Genomic DNA, 20552 nt, shown 5'->3' with positions numbered 1-20552 from the left:
ACAATAAAGCAAGCTTTAGTTGACAACTACGGAAGGTCATGGATTACAATTGATCTGCACATCTTGCGAAGTAACTAAGTGAGTATACAAACTTTGCAAATCAAATTTTTGACAATTTTCTTTCAAAGTGTTAGTGTTTACAATGAATTCAAATATTTGACATCAATAAATTAAAGAAACAATGAATTATTTATTGATAACCGAGGAATAACCATTCAAACCCGGCCCCTGGTTACTTAACTTATCCAGGATACCTCCTCTTTCCGGGTTGGTAGAGCTATCTAAAAATAAATCAATTACTTTAACCAAACTGCCTAATGTTGTCTTTCCCAACCCTATTCTAGGTGCAACAGAGCTGAGGCAGGGTTATGCGGTGTTTCCTAAGATAACCATGCCTACCTAAACCCGGATATTCCAAGTAGGTTAACTAGCCGACCTCCAACAAAGCAACAACATACTACTCTACATAAAAAAGCATAATTACAGCACCAATTATAGCTAAACACAAAAATTTAAAATCACAATTGTTCAATTATTGTCCCACTCATCCCACATCCGACGCTAAGGTGTGAAAACAACTCGATGACAAATTTACACTTCGGCATTTCCCATAGATGTAAAATAAATTAATATTTCTATTTACACAGCAATCTAAGCTGTTCAAATTAGCAGGACAAATAATGAGTAACGATCATAACTATATTGAATATTTAATAGACAATTCCCGACATTTTAGTCAGTGTAAGATAAAAAAAAAGTCGAGATGATTCAATTGGCACCTCTAGTCATCAACAGCGAGATAGATATTTAGATATATAGAGTATGTATACATACATATATTAAAGTTAAGACCATCATATGTACATACTTTCATTACATTACATTCAATGGATACGAATAGGAAGAATAAGAGATGAGTAGTAAGAGAAGAAAATGGATGGAACAATGAAACTGTTGTGAAATTGAATGATTTATGAGTGACGGAGTCAAAAGGAATTTAACATAATTATATAATTGTTAGAGACAATTCTATGAAAATAGAAAGAAAATCGTAAAAGATAGATAAAGGCATAATGTTGAAATGGTAAAATTGAGAATCATTATGATTTATGGCTACATAACATTCTAATTCTAATATGGATGTTGCAGGCTTGATAGTCATTCATCAGTTGAACTGAAAGGAAAAAAGATGAATATGATAATAATAATCATCTATTACTATTGTTACATTGTACATTATAGTCATGAGCACATATGTGCTGTATATGTATACATATATATTTGGTCAATTTTATGGATTAATTTTCCAATTAATTTTAATGGTAATAAAAATAGTTTTCTATAAATTGTCAAATGAACAATTAAATGGCGAGGCTACCATTTTTGGCATTTTTGTGCTTCTGAAAATTTGTTTATTATTTATTGAATTAGTTGATTCCCGAGCGGCACTGGTCTGGTTGGGTAGGAAGTTGGACAGTCGACTCAAAGGTCCCAGGTTCGATCTCAGGGAATGTCAAGTTGGATTAGGGAGTTTTTTCGCTGTTCTAGTTACTTTAGCTTGGTTTGTGTCATTCGCGACACTCAAATTGTGGCTAGGTAAGTGTCATTGATATAACTTTGGTTTATCTCCAAGGAAGGCAGCATAGTACAGAGCTGGGGAAAGCACATCGTCCATTGGGACAAAAATAGTCATTAAGACACTCCATTTTGCCTTTAGTTGATACCAAATGTCTTCTTATGACGTCCACGATTACTTCCTTAGTGTAGCTATGCTCCTATGTGGGACTTAGGCAACAGCAAAATGCTTTCCATCTGATTCTAACATACAAAGAGTATACTCACATTAATAAGCACATTCAGAGCATGCTTATTTCATACAAATGAGCATGCTCATAAAAGTGAGTATACTCAGAGTATGCTCTTTGTCTGTTAGGACTAGTTACCTAGTTTGTACAAGTTATCAGTCCGCACATTGGGCTGACAGATGGAATCCAGCGATAGATCCAGCTTTAAGCGTCATCTGAGGGAGGTCATGGATCACAGTTGAACTGTACGGCCATCGAAGTAAGAAAATACGTTGAGCTGCCATTCATTCATCACTGTTTTGTGCCAAGTAGCATTTGAACCTTCTTCTCACAGTTTCCCTTGAGAATCCCATCCAAGGCCTGTCTACCAAACTTGTGTTTCTTTCCCAGTATTCCATATAACTCTCAAAAAACGCTTCCATTGTGTCGCTCGGAATTTAATTATGTATTAATTAAAGGAAATGTTGATGAAGCATTTTCGACATGCAAGATTAACTTTTTTTTTTTGTTACAGTTTATTGGGGCTAATAGTTTTGGGAGGTCTCAAATTATTCAAATTTATTTAATTAATAACAAAGGCGCAATTTTTTTGGTTAGTTATTTTGAAATGGTAAATTAAATTTATTGCCTTATGGCTGTTGATGTTTAGTTCTGACAAAATTAAAATTTGTCACTCCTACTTGGGCTGGAAGTAATAATTTATGTAGTTTTGAGTTCAATTGTTATTGTTACTTTATGAATCAATATGGAAATTATTAAATGCGTCGTGGATATTTGATTCTTATGTGGTTCAGTTTGATTGTTTCATGTCCAAGACTGATTAGGTCAGCATGACTTTGTCTTACGTCACCAAGTAACTTCAACTCACAAAAAATGCACATTAACATCCAAAAATCCAAGAATGTACGTTAATATGTCCATTAATCATCAAAAATTCTCCGAAAATTGAACTCTGAAGAACTGCAGATGAAATCCAATCAAGCCCAAGTCGGCAATCAAGAAAAGCATTCCAGCGAAATTCATCAAGCCTCTCAAACGACAGCTTCTGTCATTGGTCATGACCAATTTCTCATGGTTGCCATATTTGATACAAAATCAACATGCATTACCTGATTCATGAAGAATCTTTACAGTTTATTCATCATTAAGCACTTAAGTAGCTAATATTGGCATTAAAGTTATTCACAAAATTTATTATTCATCATTTTAGCACCTTTAATTGTGAATTAAAGAGACACGCCAAGCCCAGCAAATAAGTGACAATTAATGCAATAGTCAGTTGCAAAACGAGTGCGTGACACAGGCAAAAACCGTACAATTTTTTTGATAATTTGTATGGTTTTGTAAGAAAAGCGCAGACAAAAACCGTTCAATTGTTTGATAATTTGTATGGTTTTGTAAGAAAAGCGCAGACAAAAACCGTTCAATTTATTGGTAATTTGTATGGTTTTGTACGAAAAAACGTACAATTTCTTGATAATTTGTATAGTTTAGCAAGAAAAACCGTACATTTTATTGATAATTTGTATGGTTTTGTAAGAAAAACGCAGACAAAAACCGTACAATTTCTTGATAATTTGTATGGTTTTGTAAGAAAAATCTACACATTATCAAGAATTTGTACGGTTTTTGAATGTGACAAGTGCCTGTTTCGCAAATCCACTTGAATATGACGAGCACTAAATTCCCCCTTAAGGTGAACATCCTTAAATATGCTCTAGAATATTAAAAATAATTGAAAGCTTAAATAACTTTAGTCAACATAATTCTTGAGCAAAAATTCACCCTAAAAAGCAGCATTGAGAGGACAATTTATCAAATTCAAGACTTGCTCTTTTTTTAGACAGCAATTTAAGTGATTTATATTCGCATTAAACAAATTGAGATGTTTTTTTTTTCTTGTTGTTCTGTCGGTGACTATTTTTAGTGTGACAATATGAAATAAAAAGATGCGTAATTTAAATGAGAACTGAAAATGGGGGATGGGAATAGGGGTGTCGATTATTTGGGTTTTAAGGATTTGTACAAATCCCAAATACTTACTTGTACAATTTCTTCCAGATGCAAGTCAAATTTTAACCATATATTGCTAATATTGTAAATCTTGTTTAAAATCCTTAAAACTGCGATTTTCCACTTGAATTTTCTCAAATAGGTTATAAAACTCTCGAAAACGTGAACCTTTAAAAAAATGAACAATTTCTTAAAAATTTGAAAAATCCTGACACCTCAAATTTCAATCAAAGTGAAAATTTATGGAAAATTGTAAGTTCTTGACTGGATTTTCCTACATTAAATTGAAAAAGTCTCGTAAATGGAATTTTCACTATGTTATATTGGTATTTACTTTAAATTAACCAAAACAAATTTTCATATATGATAAAAATGGATGCATTTTCAACTACGGGCCGGCAAAAAAATGCCGATCTGTAGTTTTTTTTTGGCCAACCCTAGATTTTTCTTACCAAATATTTATGAAAATATTAATGAATAATAAAATTTTGAAGAACTAAAAAAATAATAATATGAAAAAATATAATAATAATATGGGAGAGAAGATTTGTACAAGTACTTGGGTCCAAAACCCAAGTATTTGGGGTACCCCAAATCCTTACAAAATACCCCAAATCCCAAATACTTGGGATTTGTAATCGACACCCCTAGATGGGAAGCAGGTGGACATCATCTTATCAGTACCCTAAATACAATGAGAGAGGAAAAGTCACCCGTCATTAAAGAAATTTGTGATGTCGGACATTAATGACTCTTTTTATTTGTGTTTATTTGTCCCAAAACGGAAACAGCAAAGTGACACACAATTGACAGTGAAGATAGTTTAGAGTATGCATTAAAAAAAAAGGCCACATATCTACAAAATTGGTTGAAACTCATGTCGAATATCCTTAATTTCATTCCCATGTTTACGCTCGATGTCAAATACCTTTTTTTTGTTGCTGCTGCTGATGCTTCCATAAAAAAGCAACAAAATAAATTTAAATATTATCAGGAGGGGAAAGCTCTGCTTTTTTTTTTTTGATGGAGCATAAACATTTTTTTGTTTTTTTGTTTTGAACATGTTTATATGTGGAACTGATGTTATGATTCTAGATATTTTATTGTATGTATTTGTGGATGGAATTTTGAGAATGTTAAAGATGTTAAAGAAAAATTCAATATTCAATGGAAAATTCACTTTTTACCGGTTTTCAAGATTTCAAATTTTATAAATTCAAAATTTAACGGTTTTCAAATATTCAAATTTAACGGTTTTAAAAAATTTTTTAACGGTTTTCACAAATTCAAATTCTAATGGTCTTCAAAAATTCAAAATTTAACTGTTTTCAAAAATTAAAGTTTAAAAATATTCAAAATTTAACGGTTTTCAAAATTCAAATTTGACAAGTTCAAAAATGAGAATCTAAGGGTTTTCAAAAATTCAAAAAATTCTTCAAGAATTTTTCAAAATCCAAATTTTAACGGTTTTCAGAAATTCAAATTCCAACTGTTTTCAAAAATTTTTTAACGCTTTTCAAAAATTCAAAATTTGTCGACCTTCAAAATTCAAAATTTAACAATTTTTTAAAATTCAAATTTTAACGGTTTTAAAAAATTCAAATTCCAAAAATTTTTAAAAAAGTTGAATAATATCAAAGCAATTTCCCCATTACCAACATTAAAAAAAAAAGTTGTTAAACATTACAGATAGGGATTTCAATACCGAACCGAATTTTCAATACCGGTATTTCGGTATTGAAAAATCTCAATATATACCGGTATCATATATCCGAAATTCAGACCAAATTGTTGTCTAAAGTCACAAAATTGGTAAAATTTTGGGTTCCAAAAAATTTCCGTTTACTAAAATTTTTAATAAGTCTTCAAACTATAAATTTAATTGTGAATTATCAAGTAAAAAATTACAAAAGTCCTCGTGTTATTGATCGAGGGACTTTTTTTGTCCCAGCGATCAGTAATTGATTAACAAGTCATTTCCAGACCTAAAAACCAAGATTCAGTAAGATCCAACTTCCAGACCTAAAAATCAAGATCCAGTAAGATTTTCCAAAAAAACAAGATCCATATAAAACTTCCAAAAATTTAAGAACTTCATTTTAACGGATTTTCATAATTCAAATCTCATAACGGTCAAAAAAATTCAAACATTGTTCAGTAAACACTGTAAAAACATCGACAAACATTGAAAAACACTGTAAAACAATTTTTTTGTTTTTGTTGTTGTTGTAAATCAAATGAAAAACTGTTAATTATAGTATTTATGCGTTGATTTGAAACTTCTAAATGACCGATAACCCAATAACTCGATAGAACTAAGCTATTAAAATAAACTAGAGCTCTCTACGATGTCTAGTTTTCGAGATCTCGCGTTCCAGCCGAACGAACGAACGAACGAACGAACGAACGAACGAACAAAGTGCATTATTAAGCTACCTTTTTGAAAACAAGTTTCAAAAATGCGCTAAAAACCTTAAAAAATTGTTTCTTTTTTAAAAATTCAAATAATTTTTAAAATTTTCCATTTAAAATTTAAAAATTACCTACAAAATTAAAATTTTCAATCCCGATCCCGACTTTTGAAATTTTCGGGATAATATTCAAATTAATGGGAAGATAATGTCCGCTCGATGATTAATTTTTACGTGTTTTTGTAAACTCAAAAACATTATTGTGCATATCAAAATGATGAAAACTAAAATCAGTTAAAATAATTTTCCAACAATGTTTCAATATAAAATTCATGTGTTAAGTTTAATACGTAATTTGACAAAACGAGTATAAATAATTTTTTTGGTTATGTTTTATGAACACCAACGGCCTATTTCACTAAAGTGGATTATCCTCGATTTCGGATTATCCACTTCAATTTTTTAGAAATATTTCCAACATTTTAAGAGTTTTTAAATATATATTATGTGATACTTGTAGAGTACACATAAACCTATATTTCCGTATATTTGGAATTTTGGGTTCTCAATTTTTGACAAATTTATCGCAATGATTCCGGTAAATCTTCTAGATTTGACTGAAAATTTGAATAATTAATTCATCTTAAGAGCCACCAAATTTCAAAATATATAGAATTGTCACAGCTGTGTCAAGTTATTATAAACTAAAAACAAAAATATTAAACTTTCTTGAGATATTTTAAAAAAGTGGATTAAAATCGAGGATAATTAAACAGGCCGCAAATTCTCAGCGTTTCATTAAAGAAAAAATTTAAAATTTACCGATTACTAAAACTTTAAATTTCCCTTATATTTTCCCAAAAGTTGTTAAACATTACAGAACAAAAATATACATTTTTTAATAGCAAAACGTAGCTCCATTTTAAACTCTTTTGTAATATCAAATTTGATATTATTAGCAACATCGAGACACAGATGTGTGAACTCGGAAATAAATAAAAGTCTACAGATAAAAAAAGGTAAGTAGTAAGGAAAAGAAAGGGTTAAAGATGTATAATAATTTCTATGGAAAATATCTTTATTTCCAAAAAAGCAGAAATGTTTGTTTTTTATTTTTTCTATCTTTAACAAGCAGAAAGGGGTTTTAATGTATGGAAAGGATACGTTTTACTTCTTCATGCTCGACTGAAAATACCTAAAAATCGAGAGAAAGCGTTTACCTATGAAAATTTTCAAGTGTAAGCGGAATTAGATTGTTATCGTAGCTCTATGAAATGCTAATTACAATTTTACCAAAAGATAGCAAATAAATTTTCATTTTTACGCCTTCTTCATGTAATGAAATGCGTTTTTAATATCCTTTTGTCTAGTCTGCAATGCAGGAGGATTGTTTTTCAGGAAATCTTCATTAGTTGAATGTAGTGTTTTAAGATTTAAGTAGGAGGGTGTCTATAGACATTTTGTTTTTGTTTCTTTAGATCAGTGATGGGCAATCTGTGTGTCATGGCACACTATGTACTTAGCATTATGTGTCATGGCACACTATGCATTTAGCACTGTACACTATGTACTTAGCATTATGTGTCATGGCACACTACGTACTAAGCACTGTGTGTCATGGCACACTTAGCACTGTGTGTCGTGTGTCGTGCCACATTTAGCACTGTGTGTCGTGCCACACTTAACACTGTGTGTCGTGGCGCACTAAGCACTGTGTGCCCTCACTATGCAAAATGGTGTGTCATGGCACACTATGCGCACTGTGTGTCGTGGCAACTATGCCTTACGGTTATCACATTATGGCATACGGCATACGGTTTATGTCACTTCTAAGCATCGAGCCACACAGTTTGCCCACAACTGCCTTAGACACTGTAGGATGTAATTTTAAATGTCAATCGATTTATTAGAAGTCTAATTCTTGAAGTCTTGTCCATTGAATAGCACTTGAAGGTGTTTTTTTGAAAGGTATTCTATTTTAAATCTAGTATGTACTTATTTTGTTGTTGAATCAACCCAAGTTTTGGCTATTTTGTTCATTTATATGGAATTTAGTTGAACAATAAGCTTAGGTTGAGTCTTGAGTAGTTGAATGACTGGGAAGTGTGTTTTCATCTTGTAAAGTTTTTGGTTATGCTGGGAGTGTATTGGATATAAGTTTTGTTATGAAAAGTCATTTCTAGTAATACTACGGTTATTTTAGAGATGTTTAGGTCTTCTTCCTCGCTCTCTATTGATTACTTCTCTCACTTTAGTACTAAGGATACTAGTAGCAAGTACACTTTAGTACTAATTAACTTTTAGTACTAAGTACACTTCAGTATCAAGTGCATTTTAGTACTGACTAAACTAAGTACTAAGTACACTTTAGTACTCAGTACATTTAGTACTAAGTGAATTTTAGCAATATATAATCTAAAGTGCTAAGTGTATTTTAGTACTAAATACATTTTAGTCCTAAGTACGTTTTAGTACTAAGTACACTAAAGTGCTAATTACACCTTAGTACTAAGTGCATTAAGGAACTAAGGACACTTTAGTACTAAGTACACTTTAGTACTAAGTACACTTTAGCACTAAGTACACTTCAGTACTAAGTACACTTTAGGACTAAGGACACTAGTGCTTAGAACAATTTAGTACTGAGTTGTTTACCCCTCTCATCAAAATTCCAATCAAATATGCACCTTAACCAAACACTTACAGAAGCATTCCTAACTTGACATCCATCCTTACCCTTCAATACTTCACCCACATTTACATTACAAGACAAGCATGTATTAAATACTCACAAAAATAAAAATCATTAATGAATCGAAGTTTTTTGGAAGTAAAATAATAAGGTAGATGCGGGTACTGAAAATGAAAGAATATTTACTTAAAGTTATCAGACATTATAATATTTATGTGTAACATCCAAGTGCTAAAGAACTCAATACTTTTATTTGGGTCTCGTATTCAAGATTTTTCCCACCTCCACACTTCCCACATCGATATCAAATGGAGGCAATTAATTTGGTATTTTGGATATTTGTTTACTCAACCACTTCCATTTCAACCAAAATATAGCAAGGCAAATTGGCAGGTAAAAGGGAAATAAAGGAGTACAAAAAGGATCTCTGATAAGCAATTCAAAATAACAATAAATTTTATTCACGGAGCATTAAAATTTAATAAATGGAAAACTTTCCATCGAGTGTTGAAAATTTGTTCCTTCTTATTTTTATCAGAGTGTGGCCGTTTCAAATTCGAGTTTTTCGACATTAGATAGTCGAAAAATTCGAACATTTTAAACTCAAAAATTTTAAAATAAAAATTTCCGTTACGAAGAAAAGTAAAAATAACGGTCAAAAAAAATTTGAATATTAACGAAAAAAAATTTTTTGAAAAAAATTAACGGTCATTTTTGAGAAAGCCACGCTCTGATTTTTATTCAGCTATTGCAATGGAAATGGATTTTTCTATTAGTAAAATTTATTATTATTGTAATTATTATTGGAGGGTTGGGAAATTTATAAATAAATAATTGACGCTTTTATGTTATAAGATTAATGAAGGTGGCAATAAAAGTTATGAGAAAATGGACAGACATGTAAAAAGGTTAATAATTTAAACGCATTTGGAAGGTGAATGACTTGGAACTTTTTTTAAAGGGAATGACTAACATAAAAATTGATTTTTTTATTATTATTCCTGGTGCATTCGGAAATTTAATTAAATGTGACATGTCTATTGTAATGTAAATATTTTATGATTTTGAGGTTAATGACTGCGTTGCTTAGTTTATTTCATTTGCTGGTATAGATCCTGAATAGCACGATGTGCTAAATTAAACAGCTAAGTAGTTTAAAGGTCAACCTCACCACTTTCCGTCAGCATGAAGACATAGCGGCGCCTTAGTGCGCCTTCATCCCATAACTGCTCTCTGTTAGTGTAGCGGCCCTCCCTCGAATTACAAAGGGCTGCTCTGGAATAAAACGCCCTGCGCAATGGTGCGCAACCTTGCGCGATGGTGGGCAAATCTGCGCAACAACTCAATCTTAGTTAAGCAGTGACCTTCCCCCCTTCATGAAGCGTATCCCTTCAATAACACCACACATGACCAACCACTCATTCTCTTCCTTTCCCCTGCCAACTCTCTCTTGCATTAGCTAGAATACACCTCTACACAAATAATAAGCATAATTTACAAAAAATATCCCAAAAACACCTAGAATCCCCCTCAAAAATATAAAAGATAATATGAAAATTCAATTATCATTATCAGAAGTGCCAGCAGTGTCCTTAATTTAGAAAAAATTAAATCACCGTCAGCCACGTGGTCAAAATAATTCCAACAACATGCAACCTTCTCAGAAAAAATCACAAGTCTCATTTCAGATAAAGTCCCATAGAAAATTAAATAATAATAAGCCATAATAGTCCCAACAAAATTTGGGAAATTAATAAATTATTATAAATTAATCGTCAAAGTTATTTATATTTGCATATATAATGTAGGTAAATCACATTTTGATACCTTCCACCTCTAATGGTGTGGCTTCTGTAAAGTTTTGGATAGGTAATTTAGATAAATCTTGGATTTTGATTAATTGCATCAAACGAATGAAAAAGTGACAAGTTTGAAAGTCATTAGGGATTAAGGCGCATTTTTCAATTCTTAAAGTCTCGATCTGGACAAGTCTTGTGATTGGGAAGTGTTGGTCTCGGCATCGAAAGCCTTTAGACAAAGAAGCAGTCAATTAGGCTTATCTCAAGCAGGCCAACGAAGCTGTGGAACATCAAGGTCACTATGGCATCGTCACGCTCCAGCATGCAACTTAGCACATGGTACAACAAGCTCATGGTAATTGGACCCGACAGTAATACGTTAATCACAACTAGACAGACAGACAAAATACAACCAACTACTCACTAATCCTCAAATAAATCCACCAGAAAGGAAAAAAGTAGAAAATAAAAGTTCTCTTCAGGGAAGTAAAAAGCCACAAGCACTAAATTACGTTTGTGATCATGATTATCATAATGATGATGACGATGTTAATGACAATTTGGATACTACTAAAAATAAAAGTTCATGCAACTGTTCCGCTGTCTATTGGTATAAAAATGCTTAAAATAATGATAATGAAGCTAATGAATGTTTCTGGGAAGGTGATACATAATAAATTAGAGAAATGTTGAGGCTGTGAAGAAGGTCAGGTGCAGAGGTGTGTAAAGGGGGTGTTTTGGGATGGGTTTTGGAGGATTGATTATAAAATTGGGATTTTTGGAGGGTTCTCTAAGGTCATCTTTGTCAGGATTGTCAGAAGGGAGGGATATAGGTCGGAGTCATGTTAATTGGCTTCTATGAGCCTGATCAGCACACGCATTTCATGGTGACCAAGTGGAAACCACATCGCAGACACATGGCAGATACGTGGCAACCACATTGCCGATACATGCAGACCACATGGCAGATACGTGGCAACCACATTGCAGACACATGGATACCACACTGCAGACACATGGAGATCACATGGCAGATACTTGGCAATCACATTGCAGACACATTGAGACCACATTGCAGACACATAGAGACCACACAGCAGACACATGGAGACCACATGGCAGACACATAAAGACCACACGGCAGATAGTGGCAATTTCTATGGCATTTAATATGAAAATTGTCACTTGGACGCCATCGTAGCCATTTTAATGCCATAAACATTTTGTGCCGTTCAGTAGAGCTATTCAAGCTACTTATCATTCACCCGACCTCCCTACAGAACATTCTGAATCCGCCTCAGCTCACGACATCGTAGAAAAAAAATCAGAAGTAACGTGACATGTCTCGCGAACATTGACCCTCATCATGTTAATGTCTACCGAAAGATTTCTTCTTCTTTCTTTCCTTTCCATCAACACGAAACTTTATTGCCACAGAAAAATTTAAAGAGGAAATCTTATTTTTTCACCTATTAAAGCTCTTAAACTCACCTGCGCTGCTCATTGTTTTGTTTTCGTTAATTTATTTCTTCGCCAGTTTTTATTCTATTTTATTCGTCCTCCATCTCCCATTTCCAACAGTTTGTAACGTTCAACAACATCTAATTAAATGAATTGCGCAAACAGTAATTATCCTGAAGGGATGAGAAGAAATAAAACAATGAAGAAATTCTCTTTTTTTGTTCCTTTCCAAAAGTTTTTATTTCAATTTTTTTTTGTTTTGTTTCAATGTTCATTGGAAATGGAAGATAATCTGTAGAGTCCGCATACAGCAGATACAGTTGACAACAACAGCAGAAATGTAATTTTTTACTGAGATAGTTTAAAGCACCAAAAAATGTTAGCTTTAAGAAGGAACAATGAACTTTTTCCCCCCATAATCTCATATATGACATAGTTAATGCCATAGCCATAGCAGTAAATGTCAACAGTCAATAAAAACAAGACAAAAGAAATTTTTTTTAATGCGTCATATCAAGATTGACAAAAAAAAATATTTTTTGACATGAAAAATCCTCCTTGTTGCCATAAATTTGTGCAATTTCCATCTTATTCCTCCCCAAAAAAAAAAAATACTTTATCAGATCATGAGAAATTATTTATGTAGAAAAATAGCAAGCATGTAATGTGATATTGTCACTAAAGTGTAACTGAGAGATTAATTTACTGAAATGTATGAGGGATTGGGTGGAATTGTAATGCTTATTAATTAGCTTCATAAATTGAAAATTTAACGGTTTTCGAAAAATTCAAATTTAACGGTCTTCAAAAATTCAAATTTTAAAAATTCAAAATTTACTGTTTTTTGAAAATTCAAATTTGCCGGTTTTCAAAACTTCAAGATTTAACGGTTTTCAAAAATTCAAAATTTAACGGTTTTTAAAAAATTCAAAATTTCAAAGAATTAAAATTTAACGGTTTTCAAAATTCAAAATTTTAATTTTCACAGATTCAAAATTTAACGGTTTTCAAAAATTCAGAATTTTGCGTTAAAGATTCATTTAACGGTTTTAAAAATTTTCAAAAACTAAAACATCGGTTTCTAAATATTCAAAATTCAACGGTTTTCAAAAATTCAAAATTTAACGGTTTTCAAAAATTCAAAATTTAACGGTTTTCAAAAATTCAAATTTTAAAGAGCTTAAATACTTTACAAGCATATTTCCGTCAAATTGTGTCATTGCATTGACTTAATAATTAATTACATTAGGATATTGTGTTGTTTTAACGCCCTTGAAGAACATAAAAAACATTTTGTTATTTCAAACTTTAAATATGCCATTTAGACTATAGTAATGTATTTACATTGTCAAAATTCACAAAATTTTCGATTTATTTTATTGATTAACAATCTAGTGCCAGTTCTGTTCTCATTTATTTAATTTTTATACTATTTTCACAGAGCACAAAAAAATTTATGCTAAGACAACAGCATTAGCCATAAACGAGCAATCATTTTGCAATCATGATTAATTTTCAAGTGAGTGAGTGAGTGAGTGAGTGAGAGAGAGAGAGCAAGTAATAGGTACATATAGCATAGCATTGCATTGTGTACGGGTACAGTTCTTCAATGATGTTTTCAGAGTGTGGCCGTCTCAAATTTCGACTTTAGATTGTCGAAATTCGAATTTTTCGAACCCAACTTAATATAAAATAAAAATATACGTTACGAAGAAAAGTAGAAATAACGGTCAAAAAAAATTTGAATTTGAATTTTTTTTTAAAAAAAAAAATTAACGGACCTGATACAGCCACACTCTGGATGCTATTTTTGCCTCTTTTTTCAAATTAAAAATGAATTGAAAATGCAAATAAAGCACAATACAATAAATGCAATTGAGTATAAACATAAGCATTTGAGAAATCAATATATATTGAGATGAGGAAAGATATAAAGGCACATATATGCTGAATGGCATGAATGATACATTCGCTAGTGCCATATAGCAACATTTTTTTTGCTTTGTTGCTGTGTCTTTTTCTAACATTCTTTCAACAATCGAGTTAACTAAGTTTTTTTTTTTTGTATTTTTAATATCTTTTTGATTACCTCCATTCCTTTTATATCTCTTTTTTTTCCATTCATTAGCTTTATGTGTGCAATTTTCAACTTGTTTTGCTGCTCGTTCATCTCGTGTACAATTCCTTTACTTTACTTCATCATCTCTATTGCCTACCAAACTATGTGAGCAAGTTCAAAAATTTGAAATTCGATGGATGGTATAGCCGAGGAGACATTGTGATTCATTATTATTGCTGTAAGGTCTATCGACTTACATTATTTTTCAATTAAAAAAAATTAGCAAAATTCAAGCTGAGTTACCTGTGTGATCGACCGAATTGTTGTGGCTTTGGAGTCTTGTATTTCAGCATTCTTTTTTATTCCATTCTGTCAATTACGGAAAGTTTATGTTTTGTTCACTTTTTGGGCTGTATTGTGAATTAAAATGAGTTTTATGAGTTGAAAATTTATGAATGTTGATGAAAAATAATTAAACTTACTAATTTGCAGTAAAACGACCAATAATTCTGGTTGTAATTACTTGTTTGGTATTTATTGGACATCTGACTACCTGTTTATCACATTCTGCAAGTCAGATTTGATGATATTGATGATTTAATCACGAATTTTGAAATTTACTTCTTTTGTAAACAAAAATCTGATATTCTAAAAAATTCAAATTTTCAAAAGCCGTTAAAGACAAAATTGTTCAAATTAAAAATTCAAATTCCTAAAAGTCGTTACAAACTACATATTTCTCAAACTAAAAATTTGCTAAAAATTCTAATCCCAAAAAGCCGTTAAGAAACATATTTTACAATATAAAAATTCAAATCCCAAAAAACCGTTAAAAATCTTAATCTCAAGTAATTGAATTAAAAATCTTTAAATCACGACTTAACACCATCCCATTAAGAACCGGTAATAAAATGTCCGTCTATCAACCTTCAATCTCGAGTAATTTAGCCAGTCATCCAAAGTGAATGTTTTCCACATCGACTACAAAACTTCCATAAAGTTATCCATACACATGACTATGTTTTATTGGTGCTATATGCCTCAATATTCCTTCAATACTCGACTATAATAAAGAAAAAAAAATAGTCGTGCATTAATAAATTTCTAGAAGTATATATACGAGCATGCATATTTACATGATGCCCATGTGTTCACGTTATGTGATGTAACCTTAATTATATTATGAAAACCAATCGAAACTGTCACAGCAATTATTGTTTACCTAAAAACTATACGTTAAGATTTAATGGATGTTTCTTGTTTTTTATTTATTTGTTAAGCATCTGTGCACATTAATTATCGTTATTCACCTCCATATAGACCCATAGGATTTTATCCGATGACCTTGCCGAAAACATATTAAGCACAGCACTTCTATGCACATTTTTTACTCTGTTCCTTTAAGCATTTAAGGTGTGGATTGCGAGTTGGGAAAAAATAAATTAAATTTTATTCACAATCCATTAGTGTTTTGAACACCTTTATATTTCACTTATGATTACATTTTGATTTATTGAAGATCTCTATTGGAGGCTTTCAATGCCTCAAAGAATGCATGGCTAAACAGAAGTCGGTGCAAAGTTTCATTGTTTATGATTTTGGAGAGAAAAGTTGTAAATGTCTTTTTTTTGTCTGACTGACAATTTTTTAAATATTCTCATTCAAATATTTTTTGACCGTTATTTTTTAGATATTTTTTAACCGTTATTTTTCACGAAAATTTAATTCTTCAAATATTTTTCGGCCGTTATTATTTTCGAATAATTTTTGATTGTTAATTTTCAAATATTTTTGTAACCTTTATTTTTTTTTTGAATATTTTTTTACTCAAAACTTTTTATTCTTTTTTTTTATTTTTCTTTTGAATAATTTTTGTCCGTTATTTTTCAAATAGATCTTTTTCATTCAACTTGAACCTTTTTAGAAGATAAATTATTGGATGTGATTCATCTAACCTAACACACGAGAAACGCTGCTTACCCAACTTGCTAATTGTCTTCATTACTTTTTAGGTAGGTAATTAAAAAATGTCAAGACTGTTTTCAAGATTAATTCATTTTTATTATAAATTCCTTTTAGATTACAATATGATTAATATATAAATTTTCAAATTTAATGCTTAACAGATGAGATTTTAAAAAATAAAAATAAACTATGTTTTACTCAGAGTTGCAAGGCAGGTGTCTGTGACAGGCAAAATCCGTACAAATTCTTGGTAATTTAAATGGTTTTTCTTACAAAAACACATTTTGCAACTCTGGTTTTACTCATCAAGTTCAACAATTAAACCTGTAAAAATATTGAAACTATCCACTTTATACATTTCAGGAATGAACTTCTGCAGCCATTAAGGATTAATAACTGTATTTTCATTCAAAAACTTTTTGGATGTTTCTGTCAAATTGTTATAAACAATCCTGTGGATGGAAGTTGAGGAGAATTCAATGATTTAAGATTTTATAGCCAATAGTAATACCTACCAAGTTGGAAGTTGATGAAAAAGAGAACTTGATGGATGAATAAAGCATTCCTGTCCATCAATAGTCTTATAAGCTTTATTATTTTTTCCAACTGTCAATGGTCTTCTTGCAATATTTTGAAAGAATCCAGTACAAATTGCCATTTGAACGCGCTCATAATTGAAACCAGCTGAATAGACTTCATACTTGTACTTATCCATAATCGCTAATAAATTCTCGCGAACATCTTGTGCCTCAAATAATTTCTTTTCATTCAAATAGTTAGTCTTGCACCACTCACTGGAACAATGATTTAATTCCCATTTTCTATAGACATTTAACATCCGAAAATGATCACCAACTGCATGCTCAAAAGACTTTTTCTTCTCATCAGCAAGCGTTTGCCTCTTTCTTGGTCTATAAAAGACATTTCCAGCACTCAACATTGCAATAATTGTAATAATTTCATCTGTACATTTTAATATGACCGAAACCAAAAGCATTTTAGCATAATTTGGTTCAACTGGAAGTTCCGTCATCTTTCGTCCAATCTCTGTTATATCACCATTACGATCTAAAGCACCAAGTAGGAACAACTGTTTCAATGACATCAATATATTGTCTTTTTGTGGTGGATCCATAAAGTCAAATTCCAAGATGTCCTGAACACCAATGGCTTTTAAATGCAAGACAACTTGTGACAGATTTGATCGCTGTATTTCTGGAATTGTCTCAGGAAGTAATTCATTATTGTATGCATTTTCCGAATATAGACGATAACATTTTCCAGGTGCAGTTCTACCAGCTCTTCCTAAACGTTGATTTGCTGATGCTTGAGATATTGGAATGATTGTCAACATATCCATTCCTGTCTTTGGATCGTTGATCTTTTGTTTAGCAAATCCACAATCTGTCGAGAAATAAAATCATTAGAAAAAGGTCAAGATTCATCCTGATGTCAATTACTTACCAACAACAAACTTAATTCCATCAATTGTTACAGAAGCTTCTGCAATATTTGTGGCAATAATTACTTTCCTACATTTCTTTGGTGCTGGAAGTAAGACATCACTTTGCATGTCAGGTGGCAATGCCGAAAACATTGGAAGTATTATAAGATCGAGTTCAAAACGAGATCGATTTTGATCCAAATATTCTTCTAATATTTCACATGCACGCTCTATTTCATCTTGTCCTGTCAAAAATACCAAAATATCTCCGTCTGGTTCTCGCAAATGAATATTCAAAACAGTATTTATAGCTGCATTCAGATAATCAGTAGTGACTTGATAAGATGAATAGAATGTCTCAACGGGATACATCGAACCAGGAATTTGAAGGACTTTGGCATTGTCAAAGAATTGAGAAAACTTTGCAGAATCCAGTGTTGCTGATGAAATAACAAGACGAAGCTTTGGACGACGCTTGACAGCTGCCTTCAACAATCCAAACAATACATCAGTATGCATGGTTCTTTCGTGTGCCTCATCCAATATAATAACAGAATATGAGTCCAAATTTGCATCTGACAAGCATTCACGAAGTAAAATTCCATCTGTCATGTACTTAATAATTGTATTTGAATTTGTATAATCCTCAAATCTAATCTTATATCCAACTTCCTGTCCAACGATACATCCATACTCATCAGCAACACGCGTTGCAACGCTCATAGCTGCAAATCGACGTGGTTGTGTACATGCAATCTTACCCCGTAATATGAAGCCAGCTTCAATAAGATATTGTGGAATTTGAGTTGTTTTACCTACAATTTAAAGGATGAAAAAATTTGAATTTGGAATTAGAATCATTTGGTATCAAGACTGAATATTTAGTGCTGATCCTTCAACCCAGAACCTGTTGCATCCTAAATATCAAACGTCATACGTGAACGACCTCAATTCAATCAAATTTTGGCACCAAAAACAGCAATAATTACCTGAACCAGTCTAAGCGATAACAATTAACACAGGATTATCAGTAACAGCTTTGATAATATCTTCACGGAATTTGTAAATTGGCAGTGACTCACGTTGTTGTTTAATTGACATTTTATTTCGCTTCTTGTAATCAGTTGGCGATGCTGTTGATGCTGATACATTTGAAATAAGTTTTAACTTTTCAAAAATAGTATGCAACTCTGCTGGTTTTTGCCATGAATTTCCAAATCCAGATTCTGAGAAGTAGAACGGTGCTGATGAAGGATTTTGCATCTTTGCCTTAGCGACACGAGCCATTTGGCTGTTTGGATCACGGAAGATGTTTATTTTATGTGGGATTTTCGATGAGATTACACTTGTTGAGAGTTTTTTGAGGAATGGAGGATCAGCATTGATGACTTCAACATTATTTTTAGTTATTGAATGTGTGTATTGGGCCACTTCTCGACGACCAGGACTTGCGACACGAATCTTACGTTTGCGATCGTCAGTTGCAAAATTGTTGACACCAACAGTTGTCAACGAAACAAATCCATCAGAAATTGACACAATTCGAACTCTTATCAAATTTCCAACAATCAACTTGCTCAATTCTCCCATTAATTCCAAATTATGAATAAGTCCCTCATGTGTCTTGCTGAATCCATTCAATTTCACAATCAATCCATGCTTATTGACATCCTTAACAGTTCCACAATACAGTCCATCCACTTCAGGTATAATCCCAACAATGGAATTTCGATTATATTGATTCATTTTTTGGTGATTTTTTCATAAATTTATTGAATAATTTTCACTACTTTAAGCTTCACTTGAATTATTCTATGCTTTGTAACTGAATTACTTAAAATATCAAGACGAATTGCAATTAGAAACCTTTTAAAACAAAAACTTTCTGTTGAATGAAAAAAGAAAAATTCTTTTACATGCTATGATTGTTGTTGAAAAATTATAAAAAAAATTCAAAGTTTGCTGGGAAAGTAAAATTAAATTCAGAACATTTATGTGCTGTGCTAATAGTAAAGTAATTGTCTCGCTTCATTATGTTCCTTGAATAATAATTTAAAATTTTATATTCACCACTTTGTAAACATTTTACACTTGAACCTTAATTTTAAATTTTGAACTTCTGTTATTACCGAAAAATTTCAAAAACATCCCAATCCCATCCAAAACGGTGCGAAAACACTCCAAATTGTGTTCATTTCCATCAATCGCATCTCGAGACTGTGTTTAGCATGTATGAACATAAACAATTCCATCGTTGTATTGAAAACAAACCGGCACTGAGTCAGAATTTCATAATAATAACAACAAAGAAGAGAATGTGCGAGACTCACAGAGCACAAACAAAGATTGTTCGTTTGCATGTAAATGAGAAAATGTTTTGAAATAATATAAGCAATTCCATTTTAGATAAGGTTCTTGGAAATGCATATGATTGATATTAATGAGGAGTTTTATTAGAATTTGGCGATAAGGACTTTTGTTTGTAGATTAGAGGGAAATTTGAATTTTATGGTTTATGATTCTTATTTTGACGTAACTGTTGCAAGTAGTTGTAAATGTTTTGTTATGTATTGATACCCGAGCTGCATCAACCGTATCTGTGGTAAGCAAATGGCAGCCATGCGGCGCTGCCGGCTGCCGATTGAGTCAAGCCAGAACGATATTCGCCATATGACTGCCTTTCTGCCTTGATGGCGCTGTGCGGCTGCTACACAACCGCCATTGCCGTTAGATATCATTGCCATTTAATAGCCGTGGCGGTGACCTTAGGCTGAGGTGCACGAGGACCCATTGCCGCGTCTAAAGAGCGTCTATAGAAAACTTTTTTTTCGATGTCGTCTGCCAGATTTATTTGGAAGTTTACTGTTATATATGCCTATACAGAGTGTATGCTTATGATAGAG

General features: G+C 31.9%; 1 pseudogene; it reads right to left on the bottom strand.

Moving 5' to 3' along the window:
* Positions 1-16503: 16503 nt before the first annotated feature.
* LOC139095465 (ATP-dependent RNA helicase DHX8-like) lies at positions 16504-19395 on the bottom strand (annotated as a pseudogene).
* Between the last annotated feature and the right edge of the window lie 1157 nt (positions 19396-20552).

This window comes from Chironomus tepperi, unplaced genomic scaffold (assembly GCF_022539635.2).
Source record: "Chironomus tepperi strain 1889 unplaced genomic scaffold, CSIRO-AGI_Ctep_v1 contig_364, whole genome shotgun sequence".
Lineage (NCBI taxonomy): Eukaryota > Metazoa > Arthropoda > Insecta > Diptera > Chironomidae > Chironomus > Chironomus tepperi.
This window is presented reverse-complemented; position numbering and strand designations above follow the sequence as displayed.